Genomic DNA, 17,125 nt, shown 5'->3' on the forward strand with positions numbered 1-17,125 from the left:
CCCCGTACCCGTGCCCATGCGCCACGGCAGGGGGCACGGCTACACGGTCGAATCCAGTTTTCCGCTTTCTTGCCGAGCTAAGCGTTTTTGTTCCACTTCATTCGGAATCGATCCGCGCGACTTTCCCGGGATGTCGCTGGTTGGCTTTAGTGGCCACGACAGCTTAGCGATGCCGAAAGCGATATGTGCAACTTTCCCTTCCCATCCCACCAGTTGTCCGGGTTCAGACGCTGCTCTTCTGCTGCTTGTTTTTGGCGTCCCGGACACTTTGCCCATTCGCATCTCAACTTTCGACTCGCTCGATTTAATTTCGACCAACAAACATTGTCCTGTCTGTTCCGTTTTTCCACTCCAACTTGCACCGATTCCGGGATGTGTGCCAGTCGTGGTAGTTCACCTGCTTACCATCGATGCCCCGTAGCCTGGGAACCTGATTCCCCGGGACAGTCGCTGTGTCCTGTGCACAATTCCCGGTTCTTGTCATTGTCAGTAAATCGAAAGGGCAAAAAAAGGGCTCCACGCGAAATGAAACCGACCCATGCATTGATCCACCTTGATCGCGAGGGGAACGAGCAGAAGCTGGTAGAAGGGATCAGCAGGGAGCCTAGTGGCCCACTTGGTAAGTATCAGCCGCGGAGGGAAAAAGTGAATCGCAAAACTTTCTTATTTTATGCCAGCACAATACGTCTTATTGCTTTTGTTACAGGGAAAAGGGCTTGCGCTTACGAATGAGTCGTAGGAACGAGCCAGCAAGCACAGGACTGAAGAAATTCAAGCAAAGTAAAGAAAGTGGAAATAAAGGGAAAGAAAGAAAGAGAGAGAGAGCTGAGAGAGAGAGAGAGCTGAGAGAGAGAGAGAGAGAGCGAGAGAATGACGCTAAAACTTACCATCCATAAATCATATGGTGGTTTTCTTCCGCTGTCGACTGTTGGTGGGCTAGCGCGCGTACATGGCCGCCTTCCTCCCGGATGCACATTTTGTACGAGGGTTCTTGAAGCTTGCAGCCACAAACTGCCGGAATCTCTCGGGCGCAGGCAATGGGGTTGTGTTGATCCTTTCCATGCCCTTCCCAGCTAGCTATATCCAGATTGCCCCTCGCGGGATGGCAGCGTCTGCCCTTAGGGAGACTAGCAGCAACCCCACCGTTCGGTGACGAGATGAGTTTACACTTTTGCACGCCGTCCAATCGGAAGCGCTGAGGGAAAACGGGCGAAGAAAAGTCGCGTCGCCCAGTAACATCTCCATTCTCCCAATCGGTTTCCCTTATCCCCCCAAAAACTTGTGGCGTAAATGGTGCAATAATGGCAACTTTGTCTCTTCCAAAGCGGGACTTCGTTGGTATGCTGAAGCGGAGGTTTGAGTATGTGTGTGTGTGTGTATGAGACTTTTGGCGGATAAAATTGTCTCGGCAATATTTGGAAGTAGAACAATATTTTCCTTTCTTAATGGTGTGTCCGCTCGTTCGGGATGTTTCCGATGAACATTTTATTATTACTCTCTGTGTGGGCCGGCGTGGGCTGTCCGGCTGCGGCGGGCGAGTATGTGTGTGTGTGTGGGGACATTGAAAATTTGCACAATTTTAATTACTTTCGGGAATGTGGCGAAATGACGGGCACTTTTTCTTCGCTGAAGTAGTGGGCGATGAGGGTGTGCTGGGTTGATCGTACGTCAAGCATTTTTAAGGGCTGTTGTGTTGTGAGTTTTGATTTTAATAACGAAAGCAGCAATGCGGTGTGGTCGTTGCAGAAGAAACACAATATAAAACACTGACAAAAAATAAATAATTCCATTTAACTCTAATTCTACGACAGTACAACCTAAAAATAAAAGAATTTAAAAATGCCCCGGAAATTATAAATAAATCAAATACATGTCATTCTTGAGATTGATTATTATGATGTTCCACCATTTTGCTCACCACTAATGGTTACGCTCATAGGTATTGTGCTTAATTTTATGAAAATAGTTGAGCCATTTTGAATGCTTATTTTGATGTGTAAAATCCCACCGGCTCTTACAAGCCGGACAGTATCGATTCGCAAGGAGCATTTTAAATCTTTTAACGATTATTTCATTAAGTCTTCATTTTCCATTTCATTTTCTTGTAATAAGGATGTAATAAAACTCACTTAATACTGAAAGGGCCCATCACCAACTTTTTGAAGAGTACTAGTTAAAACCAGTTCTAGACCTTATGATATGAAGCGCAAATTAACTATCAAAATTACAACTTATTGCAATGGATATATTCTTGAGGCGGCAATGAAGTAATAAACGAAGTCATAAGTGAGAATTATTTGCCAAATGGTGTTTTGATATTTTTTTAGTGAAATCGGTCGTGTATGAGAAGAAAGCCAAAACAAATTCACTGTTGAAATACTTCATAATAATAGAATTTTTTATGGTTGAAAACCGCAAAATAGTTTGTTTCAAGTTCCCTTCAGCCAAGACTTAATATGAATTTAATAAGATCAGTTGATCTTAATGTCTTAATCTCAAATAATGAGTTTTAAAACGTGCTTTTCAATACGTTAACAGCTTGATTAAAGCTACCCATCAAAACTCCAGTTTTAGTTTTAAGCGACTGTGTTATAAGCGTCTTCTGAACGTTTTAAAGATTTTACATCTTTAAAGACTGTTTAACATCTTCAAAAGACATGTTAAATCTATGGCTTAGTACACTCATAATAAAGCATTCCGTAGACAAAAAAGGCATATGAAATGTTTCTTGGGTCCCTAACCAAAACTGTCTCTCCGTAGGAAGGATCGGTATGGTACTAATTAGTCTCGCACAGCATAGTTGCGTATATGGTTACACTAAACAAATGAAGAATTCAACGTATGCATATGTGTAATAGCTAATGTAGGACATACAATAATTTTACATCCTTTTCATGTCTCTTTGGCTTTGTGACACACGCGGTAATAATGCAATTATTGCATTGTTGTGCTGTTAAGATGCATCCACGTTGATCATTCATATTATGGGAATGAGAAAAATGATAGTAATGATGTATAAAATGCTAACATGCTTTACGATAGCCGTGTTTGCAATGCTGTACAAATCGGTAAATGTGTATATTTACTTTACCATAATTGTAATGGTGTTCATCCATTCCTGCAAATACACCACTCAACAAACCAACCTCTACCAAACGCATTTCGCAATCGAATGGATCAAACAAACGGTTAGCATTATTTATTCGAATTTGAAATATCTGCACGCCACCAGTAGAAAGCAGAAAGCGACGGGCTGGGACTGGTGCAGAAACAACAAACAAACCCTGCTGCCTGTGGGAGAAAAATAGTAGATACATTTATTACAATTTACCCGCTTCCAGCTGATTGCTCGGGCAAATGATGATTAATTGATTGCAACTCAACCTCGAAAAAGGTATCGAAGCGCGACATTCCGGCTGGCCAGGCGTTTCGGGCAGTTTAGGGCATGCTTTGAAGCATAAATATTTGATTGCCACGTTTTGCCCATTCATTGTGCGTTTGCATGAAACGGGTGTTTCACCACGCCGAGTCGACAGGTGAAACAGGTTAAAACGGAAAAAACAAAGCTCTAAAGCAAGCCCGACACCAACACGCTGAACCGGTAAGCAAAGCTCTGTCATCGTACATACGGGGCCGCAAACCTTTTGTTTAGTGGTGCAGGCAAACGTCAGCCTTCCAAGAAATGACGACCAACAACTACTGCCAAGCGGGCTTCTCTTTCTCTATCTTTCTATCTCTTTTCTGTTTCAAGGAGCGACAGTGGTGTGGGTAAGGGAGATTGGTGCTAATAATGTACGGTAAAATATGTGCCAGGACAATCTGTCGCATCGCGTTGCCAACCGATCCCCTCCTTCCCTTGCGTTTATCTGTACGGCACCCGTTGCGTTACTAGCGAGCTTTATTTCTCTGACGGCACACCGGCACAAAAGCGAGCGATGCATTGCAATCTAGCAAAAAAAAAAGTAGCAAATACTTCGACAATCGCATGTCATTCGCATGGGGCGAGGACTCTCCCGGTGGGTTGGGGCAAGCAAAATAAACCATACGGCAATGAAAAACAAAAGGGAAGGAGCAAAACACAACAACAGCACAAGTGCTCGACCGTGACGACAGGTGTTGTTGCCCTCTGCAGTTCAATAAAATGCCAACCGGTTGCCCTTCACCATGGACCATTTGGCGTGTTTATTGCAATAAAATCTAGCAATTCATGACATGCTGGTCAACGTAAACGCTTGCTTGGGGTTTTTGTTTCGCTCCCGCTGCATGAAAGGACACTGTCATTGCGCTACGATGGCCCGCGGTGGTGCACGACCGGTGGTGCCACGTTTAGTCGCGATCGTCCGCTCTCCCTTCTAAAACGGTAGCAGCCAGCTATATACATAGATGGTTCAGTAGCCGTTCGTTACACAGCACCGTGGCAGGGTCGATAGGTTAGTGTGCTATTGATGGCCAAACAACCGCGAGCCTCGGCTTTGGAAACGCGAACCACGCTTAGCTCCCCCGGGTCGATTGTGATCGTGGTGTCTGCAAGGTGCGAGTAGATGTGGAGTACAGCCCGGGGAAAAGGGAGAGAAAAAAAACGAAAGAACAGCAAAAAATGAGACCTAGCTTCGAAGCCAATCTTCACTGCTTGCGTTTCCCGAAACTAATGCTACTGGGCAATCGCACCCTCTCTCTCTCTCTTCCTCCCTATCACGGGGGATGGAAGAAGGTTTTTCGCTAAATTACATTCGCATTACCATCGCGTGCCAACGAAACGTTACAGCCGAATGACGGTTGGCTTAAGGAAGCGAGCTGACTGGGAAAATATTTACCTTTTTCACGAGCCCGCTCGCTGCGTCAATCTTCAATCCGGTCGCTTCGCCTGCTGCCCTTTTCCCTTCCATTCACACGTGGTGGGGGTGAAAGAAATGCCAGAGAAATGATACAAATGATCGGCCCGATAGGGGGAAAACACATATAGCATTGTTAGGGCAGGGAAAGCATTGTGGGATATTAAGCGGTATAACATTTTGGGACACGCAACACACGCGCAAGAACACAATCGAATAGGTGCGAGTGTGTGTGTGTGTGTGTGTGTGTGTGTGTGCAAAATTAAGAACTCTCAATGAGGCAAAGGTGTGGGTGAAATGAAGCTTCTCGCAATAAATGGTGACCCCAGCCCCGGGTGTAGGTGTGCAGCAGCAGGAAGTGAGTCTGGTTGATTAATGCTTTCGACTGATTAGGTGCGGTAGTTTCAAAATGAATACAATTTAGAAGCGCTGGCGAATGATACAGCGATACGACACACGCCAGTGACATTCCAGTGGGGAGGGCCAGGGATGGTAATGGTCGGGGAAAATAAAACAAAAAATACCGTCAAAGAATGTCTTAATGTACGTGGCTATTTGGTTGCTTGGTAAAATCGGTATAATTTGTTATGATACTTATCGTGAGGGTGGGGTCTAGTGGGGTTTGGTGTTTGGTGCTTGTTGCATGTTTAAAGGCGAAATAAATGCCTTCACGATTGTTGTGCTTGTAATTAAATGTTCTCATCGGCTGGAGCATTATTTGCACCACACGTTCTTAGAGCAGGAATGATGTTACGTGATTTGGCTATGGTTTAGCATGTTCCATCATTTGCTTTCCACTCTCTCCACGCTTTCTGTCTCTCTCTCTCTCAGGTTTGCATCACCGCCCTAATGCCACTGTTTACGCGTTCCGTCATAAAGCGCCACCCGAGAGCCTAGTGTATCATAACCGTAAACAGAGTTTAGTGCCTCTGGAACAACAAAACCCTGGAACGGGCCATGCAACCCTGGTGCGCACATGCAGGCCGTACAGCCAAGGCAACGAAGTCATCGGAATTTTGGATCGATCCTTTACCACTGAAAGGAGCTGGTCCGTAGTACGCACCACTGAGAGCCACTACTGCCAGTGACTGGTGGCCAGAGCCATCGGCCAAAATAATGCTGTAGTTTGGAGTACCACGAACCGCTGCTACCATGGACCTGGTGGACCTTTTTGGGGTGGGATGAAACGATGCTCCCATTGTGGTTTTGTGTAGTGGCTTGCAGTGCCTTTACTGTTCGTTTTGCTGGAATGGAGATGAGTCGACCGCCGCACACCCTTTCGCCTTATTACTATGAAAGCAAGGATAGCGTGCATAATTCGTAGCTGCAGCTAATGCAGACGTTTTGGTACATTCAAAAGGGGAAAAACATTGGCAACAACAATACGGAACAATGGCTTGTGGAAGATCGGTGGAAACGGTATCCCCTTCTCTCCCAGCGAATGTGGGGATGCACTTGCATTAATAGCTAATGTTCCGCTGCTGTGCTCGAGTGTATTTAGAACGCAAGCAAGTGAGACCTGAGGAGCAAGGGAAAGTGATGTTGTTTGGCGTTACCGGGGAGCCACTGTATGGAAGTTTGATTTTTGTTTTGTTGTGTAATAATAATGGTAATGGTAGTGGATGGATGGAAAATGTATGACAAAAGAAGCTGCTTAAGATTATGTGATGGAAGGTTGACAGTGTGCGAAGAAGGTGCTAGCAGAGAGCCTTTCAAAAAAGTGTTGAAACCATTGAGAAAGATTCGGAACAAACATTACTCCCTCGGTCAATTTTTAATTCTTTCTCTCTCTCTCTCTCTCTCTCTCTCTCTTCTTTGGTGATTTAAAAACTACAGGAAACCGTAGAATCCGCACCGAATGAAGCAATCCAAACGTACAATTACACCGCTAGAAGAGTAATTATACGGCTGCAGTCATTACAATCTCCGACTGCTGTTCGTTCGTTCGTTTTCTTGCTCGAACCTAATGGCCGACGGCGACGACCCTGCTGGCAACCATGGCTGCACACGCAAACTGTCCATTTGGCAGTATGTAGCAGCACACCATGTAACTGGGTGTGTGTGTTTTGGTTTTAATTTCTTTGCTCCCTTTTTGGAAAGGCGCTTCAAGCAGCAAGCATCACCCTTCCCGACACAACCGTCACACAACCACGGGGTGCAAATTTCCAAAACAACCCAAAAACTATCGCCATGGTGTGGTGAACCATGAACTTTCATCAAATGACCATCGTCTTTGGGTAGGTTGATTTGGGCGGCGGCGGCGGCGTTGCCGCTGCAGTTGGTCATAATTTGGAGGGTGCATTTAATTAAAATTTCTACCTCACTAACTTCACCTCACGTGGGGACAGGCTTCCAGCGCTGGACAGAGAAATAGAGAGAGAGAGAGAGAGATTGCACGAGAGATTGGATAGAATTTGCAGCAACGTACAATTCACCCATTTTACGGTGAGCATACACGAGTGTTTGTAATGATTTTAAAATGCAACTGTCTGTCCGAAAAAGCATGACGCGCGAGTGTGCGAGTGTGTGCTAGTTTTGGGAAAGTTTGGTTTGGTACTATTGCTGTCGCCCGATGAGCGATCCCATAATCTGCATAACATTACCACCGAGCGCACACGCTTCAGGCTTGTTTGATCGAAACGACGCGGGAACATTCGTTCGGTGTTGATGGTGGTGCGCTCGAGCACCAAGCCTCCGTGCCATTATGCAGATACACGTGAAAGTACTTTATTATATACTCGTTTTAGTGGCTAGCTGCTGCCTTTACTGCTACGTCGTCATAAAATAGGACATTTTCCCGCGGCTCGGAAAGGCAAGCGGCTTCGAAATTGATCGTATGAAGCCTGCCGATGGTTTGTGGCTGGTGTTTCGACGCTCGCGTCCCATCACCACCTGCCATGTTACCTGTCTGGGTGGTCGGGAAAAGAGGCAGGCAGAGCGAAGGAAGACGCACGAAGAGTTATGAAGTTATCAACCGTGTGGACACGTTTCCTCCCCACACGATTGGGGCAGGAGATGGGGACACCGAGAAGACAAAAGACGTTCACCTTCGTTTCGGAAACTGTGATAAACAGCGGCAGCTCTATCGGCATCGCTGCATGATCTCTTATCGTCTCCGGTACCGGTCCCCGACCGCAAAAACCGATACACGCCGATCTTTCGAGGCATCGATGATGGGAACTTCTTGCCGTGTTCGGTGTCTTTCGCACGGTGTCTTTCGCACTTTCGTCAGCCCGCATTCTTCGATGGTTCATTGTTCTTCTTTTCTGCTGCTCAGCTGCTGCTCTCGAGTCGACCCGACGGTCACCACCTCCCACCACCCCCATTCCTCCATCCCCTCCCCGGCCGACCGGGCTTCATTTTAAGAGCTTATTATAGCAGCGCTCCGTAACGCTCCCGTGTTTGGCCGGGTTGGTTGAAGTTTTGCACGGTGCCCGGGCGCGGGCACCTTCGGCGCACCGTTGTTCGGTGGTGTACCCTCGAGCTTGAGGACGTGTTTTGAATAAAGTGTAAAATATATCGACGACATCATCCGGACCGTGGGCCCACGGTACGTGCCGGCGATGGGAAGGTGAAGGTGAGCGGAACCGATCCCATTCTCACCACATCAGTGTCGTAAAAGAATCATGCTGAGATGATCCCCTCCACCAGGCGTTGTGCGCCTGCGACCACCGTGTGCCATGATGCCAAGGGTTTTCATATCACATCACCGTACCTCGGGAGCTGGGTTAAAGGGGGGGGGGGGGGGGGGGGGGGGGTGGCGGGGTTGGAGGAGCAAGTATGTCATATCCACCTTGTCGTGAAATGAAACTCTTCGTCCCGTGTGTTGCGTTTGGTTGCGGGACCAAACGCGTGCGGCACATGTGCGCTGGTGCCGATGGTATCAGCGATGATGTATGGAGGACATGGCGCACAGGGAAGCAGAATGTTGATACAAACCGACGTACGAAATGAAACAATTTGTAAAAAGTGTTCACTGGGGTAAAATTTTATCATTTATCTTTTGTGCTATTAGTTTGTTTCGTGCATGGTTTGCATGTGTTTTTTTGCTCTTCGCTTTCTCTCTCTATCTCTTTTTCTCCCTCTTCTGTTCTGTGTACCGTGTCGAACGGTTATTGGAACGTTACATTTGCCATCAACCTTTCCCGTTTTCTCTGACCACCGAATTGCCGTGTCGGGTTTATCGTTTGTTGAGTGGTTTTTTCCTTTCTTTTTTTTTCGTCTGCCTCGAATCATCATATTCAGCTCAAAATCTTATCAAACAAATGGTGTACAAAGTTTCGTTTCCAAAAGCGAACGGCGAGTGGCTAGCGAGAGGTAATCTGCCGGCAGCAGCTGTGCGGTAGAAGTTGAAGTGGGTGTTAAAGATGGGTAATAATCAATCGATAACTTTATTGTTACTGTCTGGGTGGATGATAAAGAGGGGATGTTTAGTGTGCTTAGGAAAATGTATGATATGTTGTAAAATGTTGCATCAATAGGAGGGATGTTGAAGTGGTATCGTTATGAGTCTTTTTTTCGTTAAAATTTGCGAAAATACTTGCATCTCTCTGAATTAAACAAAAACCAGTTGCCTAACATACCCACAAACACAAATAGTCAATTTTGTTAACCCTTGAGAATACTGACAACATAATGATTGTGCGACCTATATATGAACAAAAAACAAACAGCTATATAAACAATTATGTTGCATAAACAATGGAAAATGGGTCTGCTGGTGCTGGTTTATAGCAAATCGGATCTCACGGTACAGCTGTGTTCACCACTCACTAACATCGAGCTGAGAGCCGTACCTGAGTGGGTGGGTTCCGTCCACCACCACCAGTGTCGCTGCAGTCGGATGGTCGTTTCGATAGCGAAAAACAACCAAAGCAGCCCGTTTGTTGGGAGGAAAGGCACAAGAACACACAGACACAACCGTCAGTGACAGCATCCACTGACTTGCGCGTCAATCATCAAGCGGTGTGCAGGCGTTTACTATGCGATGCAGCTGGAAGAACACATTCAGCGTTACAACCTAGGGAAGCACTACAACCGTATGAAGTACGTTTCAATCAGCGAAGAGCGAACCGTTGTCACGTATGCGTACTCCGCCCTTTAAGAGTTGTAGCGAACACCGAACTTTAATACTTTTCATCCGTACGCGTTTGATGTCGGGCTGGGGAAAAGTTTGCGACAAGTGCTTTGCAAGGGTGCATTTTTCACAGCAGCAGCAGCAGCAGCACTGCAAGTTCGCATGCTAAATGATGTTTCTGTTTCGTCGTGCGAAGCACCACTTCCTGATGTGCCATTGTGTTGCCCTACCCTGGTCGCATTTGATTCCATCGCGCTGGCACAACTATTCTGGCCCACTGGTCAGCAGTTTCTGTGCGAATAGTTGTCGGGGTGACTGAAAGGCGAGCGCTATTTTTACGCAGAACGTTCACCAGCGGGCTGCTCAGTGTTCGGTTCACTGTCGCTCCGGATGGACATACGGATGGGGGAAACATAACAACAACCTCGCCCGAAGGAGGATGTTTTAATGGGCGTGCGTTTGCAGACGTTGGGCACGGTGCTGCTGGTTGATTAACGGGAATCGTGCAGCAGCCATCCGGGCTGCAGGCGACCCAGGAATGCCAAAAGTCCAGAGAAACTGAAATTCCAATGTTGTCCAAAAACTGGCAACCGGCGACTGGAGAGCAATGATTGAAGTACGTCTACATTGGTTACCGTTTCGGTTTGTGCGAGTGTCCTGCGTGTCTCGCACGTGTCTGTCACGGTACGGCTGTCGTTTTTTTGTCAAAGGACAGGGTCATGAAAGAGAACGAGAGACAGAGAGAGAGAGAGGGAGAGAGAGAGAAGGAGGGAGAGATATTGAGTATGATGTATAAAAAATGGTCCATAGGCACATACAAAAGCGAACTACAACTAACCCAACCGGCAAGGTTGCGTCCAATGTATAGCGCTTTGAAACAAAAGTTTCAAAACACGGCCACAACCACTACAACCCCCTCTGCTTGATGGCTGTTTGATTGCGATCGGAATGCACTCGACAACAAACACTATGGCCGAGGTTTGTCAGAGCGTTGGTAGCAAGCTACTTCTACCGTAAAACTCTCGCCCTGGCCCAACACGTAATGTGTACGAAAGTGATTGATGGCAGGCAGTAGTACTGTGCTTCTGTTGCTCGATTGCTTCAGGGCCAACGGTGTGCGTCTCAGCTCACGCGAGCCATACGCCCTGCAGTCCTGCAGGCACTTTACAAACCCCATCGCAACGCTCCTGTAGCCTCCTCATTTGCCAACGGTTCTATGAGCTGACGTCCGGTACAGGCTCTACTGCTGCTGCTACTGCTGCTGCTAGAAGTACAGCTAGTCCGTCAGTCAACTGGTTCCTAGTCCGCCCTCAGATAGTCAGCTGGCAGGGGAGGAAGTTATGTCGGAGCAACATCTAGGTCAGTCAGATACATTTGACGCGCCAGTTAAACAACGCAAGAGATTGAGCCGGCCGTCGGCGCTTCGAGGAGCATGAACCGAACGAGCCCGGTGCCTGCGCTGATCGTCTCATCATGGACGCACATTCAACGGTGTAGCACTCAGCAACCTCACCAAAGTTCCGGAGGCACAATAAAACATATCGCCAGAAAAGAAAAGGGGCAAAAGCGCACGGATGGAAACTTTGCCGCTATTCTAATCCCGGGGCACCGGTCCGGTTCCTCCGCTCCCTCGAATGCCCCCGGGGCGGTGGTTGGTTGTGTTTCCGATTGGATCAGCAATCGTCGAGCGGGTAGTGTTTGATCGAAGTGAGAGAGTGTCCCGGACACACCCTTGGCACAATCGGAGCAATGGTTGTGTTTTCGTTGCTGTCGGCCGGTTGCTGGTTCGCTTCTTCCATCTGTTACGATGCAGTACGTTTCTCTCTTCTGGTCGGGTCTTGTGGAGCCATCTTCGCCATTTGCTTCAGCCGCTGCGTACGTGTTCGCCATTCGTCGTCTTTGATCAGGACCGAATCAATCTATTATCAAGATCAAATTATCTAATATCATTGACAGCAGGATATCCGCACGGGGCTTTCTGTTTTTTTTTTCTTGGCCAACGCTTTCGTTTTTCTCTTGCTCGGTGCGGGCTTGCCCGAATTTGCTTTCGCACGTAAATGTTGTTTTATGTTGTTGCTAAACAGATTGTACACGTCTCGAAGGTCTTTCTGCTTTTGTGATGATGAGTAATGTGCTGTAGCTGGGTGGGCAGTGCGTTGAGGTTATCCGTTGATTGCAGTTATGATTTTTGTAGCCATTTTTCCCTTCACTCTTTGGACAATGGCAAGTAAGCGGTACATTACATTCGGGCAGGCGCTATCTCTCTACTACTCTGGCGAGATATCGATTCGGTACTGAATCGAAGCTGTGCTTTTTATTATTTCAATTCTCTTTCACCTCACCTACTCGTGGGATGCAATCATTGCTTCCGTCAGCAAAACGCGCAAATCGATAATGAAACGAGCTGCCTGAACGTTATTGAAACGCATTTCCATGACATTAAATTCGTTCAGTGCCTTTTAACTAAAACGCTCAGCGGGCCGGGGCTGTACCAGCCGAAGGTCAGCGCGCTGGGCCGATGAATGGTTTCAGCACTTTGTTTTTACTGCGCGTTTTAAAGCATTTTAGCTATCTCGAACTCATTTATGCTGCCCCCGGTCTGGTTTGATTGATTGCCGATAGAGCGAAAAATAAAAGCCGTGCCAAATCCGTACCAATAGTGAGCATCGGGCGTACGAGTGTCGAGGGGCGAAAGAGAAAGAACGGAAGCGTGGAGGAAGAAAGGAGAAAAAGGGGAAAACATATTCTTCATGTGGCAATCACGATTATTGCTCAATCGTTATGGAACCGGCCAGACTCCATAATTTAGTGTTTATGGGTGTTTGGGTAAATGTTGATTAACTTCATGCGCTACCTACTGATAGAGCGCCGGCCCAAGGCCACCGCAAGCGCAGCGGAAAATAAAGAGCGAACGCGATACACGTGGAACGCGAGCTATTGAACGGGGAGGCAGACATATCGGAATGGATTTTTATAAGCAATAAATCGTACCCGAACTAGAAAAATGTGGGGACCGATAAAGGTCGAAGTGTTGGCGCACGCTGGTACTTACAGCAAAAAAAGAAAAGCTTTACATAGCAAGCTAGCTTGGTAACCAGGCAATGGGGTGCAACCATCTGGTCAGGAAGATGAAACATTACCCCTGCAGTCGATAGATCGTGTTTGTGTGGTTTGTATTAGCTGCTGTTGTGCTGAAACGATACGAAAGAGAGGATCCCTTCCTTACTGAGTGTGTCGAACGTAGAGTGTGTCGTTGTACATAGATTTGCGTACGTAACTTTCCCTTAGGCGTACTCTGGGATAATGCAGTGGAGTAAAGTTCGTCGTTTTTATGTGTTGGATGTGATGTAAGTGTTAGTGGTTGCGTCTTACTTTCATGCACTGATTCACACCCATCTGAAGCTATGCTTCTGTCGATAGGTGTCGCTTCTACAACCACTTCCCTTATACCAGGTACACCCTCACAGGCGAAAGATAAACAAACACATACCGTGGAGGGGAAAAAATCTACGTATCTGCCACATTCTTTCCAGCACGCTTTAGCGAGCGAGCTGGTATGAAAAAAATCGCAAAAATCCGAGAAACGAGACGACAGGGTAGGTATCATCCACACGCATCGCTTTACCCATTTTCCGGTCGATTCACCCCCCTCCCCCCCCCCCCCCACACACCGTTGGGTTGAGTGCGTCCAAATTCCAATTTGATGATATTGAAATGAAATAAAAAGAGTCGAATCCTTTCCCGTGCTCGAGCAGCACACATTTCCGGTTATTCTTTACACACAAAAAAGCACATACACACACACACACACTCACACACACGCACGTATACACACACAAGAACGTGTGTTTCCGGGACAAAGGTTTAGCGTGATGGTTTGCACAGGCACTTTGGAGAAGCTTTGGGATGGCAGCTAACGCAGCTTGGATGGATACAAGATAAAGACGCACCCGGATGCAGGACAGCACGCGGTCGGCGTCTTTTGGGTATCAGAAATCGAAGCGTTGCCGGGTTTACTGGTGGCTCCCGGGCACCAGGGGATTATATGATTTTATTTAGGGGATTTGGCTGGGTGTTTAATCTGCCACTTAGAGCACCGTCCCACTTTGAGGTGGTCGCGTTACTGTGTTCGTAGCGGATTTTGAACAGGAAATAGGGTTAACGTAATGGGTTTCCCTTGCTTTCACTTACCCGTTACTTACCCCTTGGGTCATGCAGTATGATTATGCGATCAGGGTGTAGTATCGTTTTTTTCCACCCTCTGGCGTTGGTGGCTGTTGTTGCTTTCTTTGGAAGATGTGGAGCATTCGTTTCCAGAAGGGGTAAAAATCTTGATACAAGGGCACTAGAACGGAGTTGTATTGACTCGATGTTTTTTCTTGTTTCTTTCCTTTCACAGGTACATATATGTATGGGATTGGTATATTTTAATGAGAGACTCAACATTATCTTTCACCTTAGTAGTCGATGTAATTTGGATGTTGTTTTAATTATTTCGTGTATGTTGAATAGGTTGAACAGATAATGGTGAAAATACGATATCTAGAGATGAATCAATAATGTTTGATTATGGACGTATAAATTTTAACTAATCATATATTTTACGCTACGATAGTATAGATCGATTTTTCGTAAGAAAGATCGAAATTTAATTGTCGAAATTTAACTAATAGGTACATATAAGGCCGATCTCGTGGTAAAGTCGTCAACTCGTACGACTTAACAAGATGCCCGTCATGAGTACAAGTCCCGGATGTACCATTCTCCCATACGCAGGACTGATTATCCCGCTATGGGTAATCAATAAGTTACTGAAAGCCAAGTAGCCCACTCACTAGTGCTACAGGCAGGCCTTGACCGACAGCGGTTGTTGTTCTAAAGAAGATGAAGTACATGTAGGGTAAAGTAGGTAAAAACGGACACTGCGGGTAAGGTGGACACCTCTCATAAACGCATGAAAATACCTTTTCGAATAATAATTCAACAAAGCAGCATCCAAACTGACAGTAAAACAACACATTTGAGAACATTTTTGGAATAATATATGCTAAATTGGTTAAATTCACCAACAAAACAAATTTCCTGACACCAAGTCGGGAAAGACGGACACTTTGTCGTGGGAAAAGATGGACACCGAATTTGTTCATTTATTTTACTTCTTATATCAATTGGTGATGCATCTATTTCATCAACCACCTTTAATAAGTGTATTTGGAAGATGTAAACCTTCCAGCGACTAGAGAAAGTATTGAAATTAACGAGAAATGAAACACCGGTCAAAATAGCATTCATGCGTTATGTTATTACTCGCTCGACGCTGGTGAGGCACTTCACAGAACCCAATACCTTGTCACGACTTGGACAACATTAATCCCCAAAAAGAGGGAACACTGATACGAAATCATTCAGGAATAGATGAGAGATAATATGAGATTGCAAATATCAAAAAGTTCAATCTTCAATGAAAAAAATAGCTTCACCTATATTAACAAGTCCCTCAAACATGTTGTGGTTGCGGACTTTCTGTGGAGTAATTTCCTAAATCTCTCTAGTTTTGGACTTTTGTTCTGAAGGCTGGTGCACCGTGAGCTATTGTGCCCAATATTTTAATAATGCTTTAGATTCTGCATTCTACGAGGTGTTAGAAGTGGTTCACGGCGCATTGACGGGTCCGTTTTACCCAAATATTTCAAAACTGCACAAAAAAAGGATTTTTTATTTCATGAAAAAATATAAAAAGTGATAGAAATTTAAAATTTTCAACATATTTCTTGATAATACACGAGTTTAAGATAATGTATGCACGTTTTCATGGTCGTTGTATTAATATATTCCAAGATTTTTAGCATTTTGCTTAACACTTTGACCGCCGGCCTGACGTCACAGTTTTTGAATGAGCACGTAGCGCATGGCAAGAGAGCGATGAGAGCGACAGTTTCTCGTGCCATTGTTATCACTCTTTTGTTTCATGGCGATAAGCGGCGTAGCACATGTCGTTCTCGTTCTCTCTTTCCTACCTCATTCGTTCTCGAGAGAATCACTGAGCGCCAAATGCAAAGCTGAACGGTGAGCAAAACCGTCATGCGAATTTATATGACACGGCGCTTAAAGTGTTAAGGTGTCTGTCTTTACCTACCTTTCCCTAAGATCTGGTGTGGTTGTAGCTAACGTTTTCGATAAATATATATATGGAAACATCCAGTTGATATTTTTAATAAGCATACTGCTACTCAGTTATGCCAGGATTTATTGGATAACTAGTCTTATCTCCAGTCGATGTGTAGATGGGCTACCAGGCGTCTCCATCGATGAGTTGTAAGGGGGCGCCATGTACTTTATTAGCTGTTTGCGATGCATACAAACACTTCTTGAAAACGCTTAAATTAAATGAAATCAATTGAACCGAATTAAATTTAATATTAACCAAATGAATAGGAAGCAAAGGGGTCAGGAACAATCAATAACTGCACAGAATAATCGGGGACAAAACATTCAAGTAGTTGGAATAAAAACAATTGTTATTTTCGAACCCATTGAAGTTTATCTCGGTTCTGTTGAGTCGATTGAAAAGCACTTGATGAATGTGCTTCGTTAAGTGCTTTTATAATCAATAATCATCTAAATAACACAATAACGATTCAAGCCGTTTGTTAGTTTGCTGAGCAATCGTTCGAGTACGGATGTTATCCATTGCCGCTTCAATATAATTACATTGGGCTTCTGTTTGTGGGATTCAGCTAATTGTACTTCATTGGCATCATAGTTTTCCATCGAACGTAGCAGCGAGCTTAAAAGTTATGCTTTCACAGTGGAACGGAATGGTGAGTCGGTCGAGGTATGGAACGTTTAAATTGTCTAGCACATGCATTCGGCTTCCGTCAAAGCGGTCTGTGTTACATTGTTGCGATGTAATGAGCTGTAATGTTTCACATCCCACCGCCAAACTTCTGCAATTGATCGTGTCCCTCGGGGCAATCAGAAATGATCGCTAAGTGTTTCTTTTTCTGCTGCTTGCATGCATGTGTGCACACAGCGTCAGAAGCTGCGTAGCGTAAATGGTTTAAAGGGCATGAAAAAGTTAGTTCGAAGAAAAGAAAAAAAAAACACAACTGAAACGTGAAAACAAAACATAGAAGACGCTTCGAAAAAGAATATAAAGTTTCTGGTTCAGCAAATACCCCGGCTCATGCTGTTTTGGCGATTACTTCCACCACAA

The sequence above is a fragment of the Anopheles coluzzii genome, chromosome 2 (genome assembly GCF_943734685.1).
Source record: "Anopheles coluzzii chromosome 2, AcolN3, whole genome shotgun sequence".
Lineage (NCBI taxonomy): Eukaryota > Metazoa > Arthropoda > Insecta > Diptera > Culicidae > Anopheles > Anopheles coluzzii.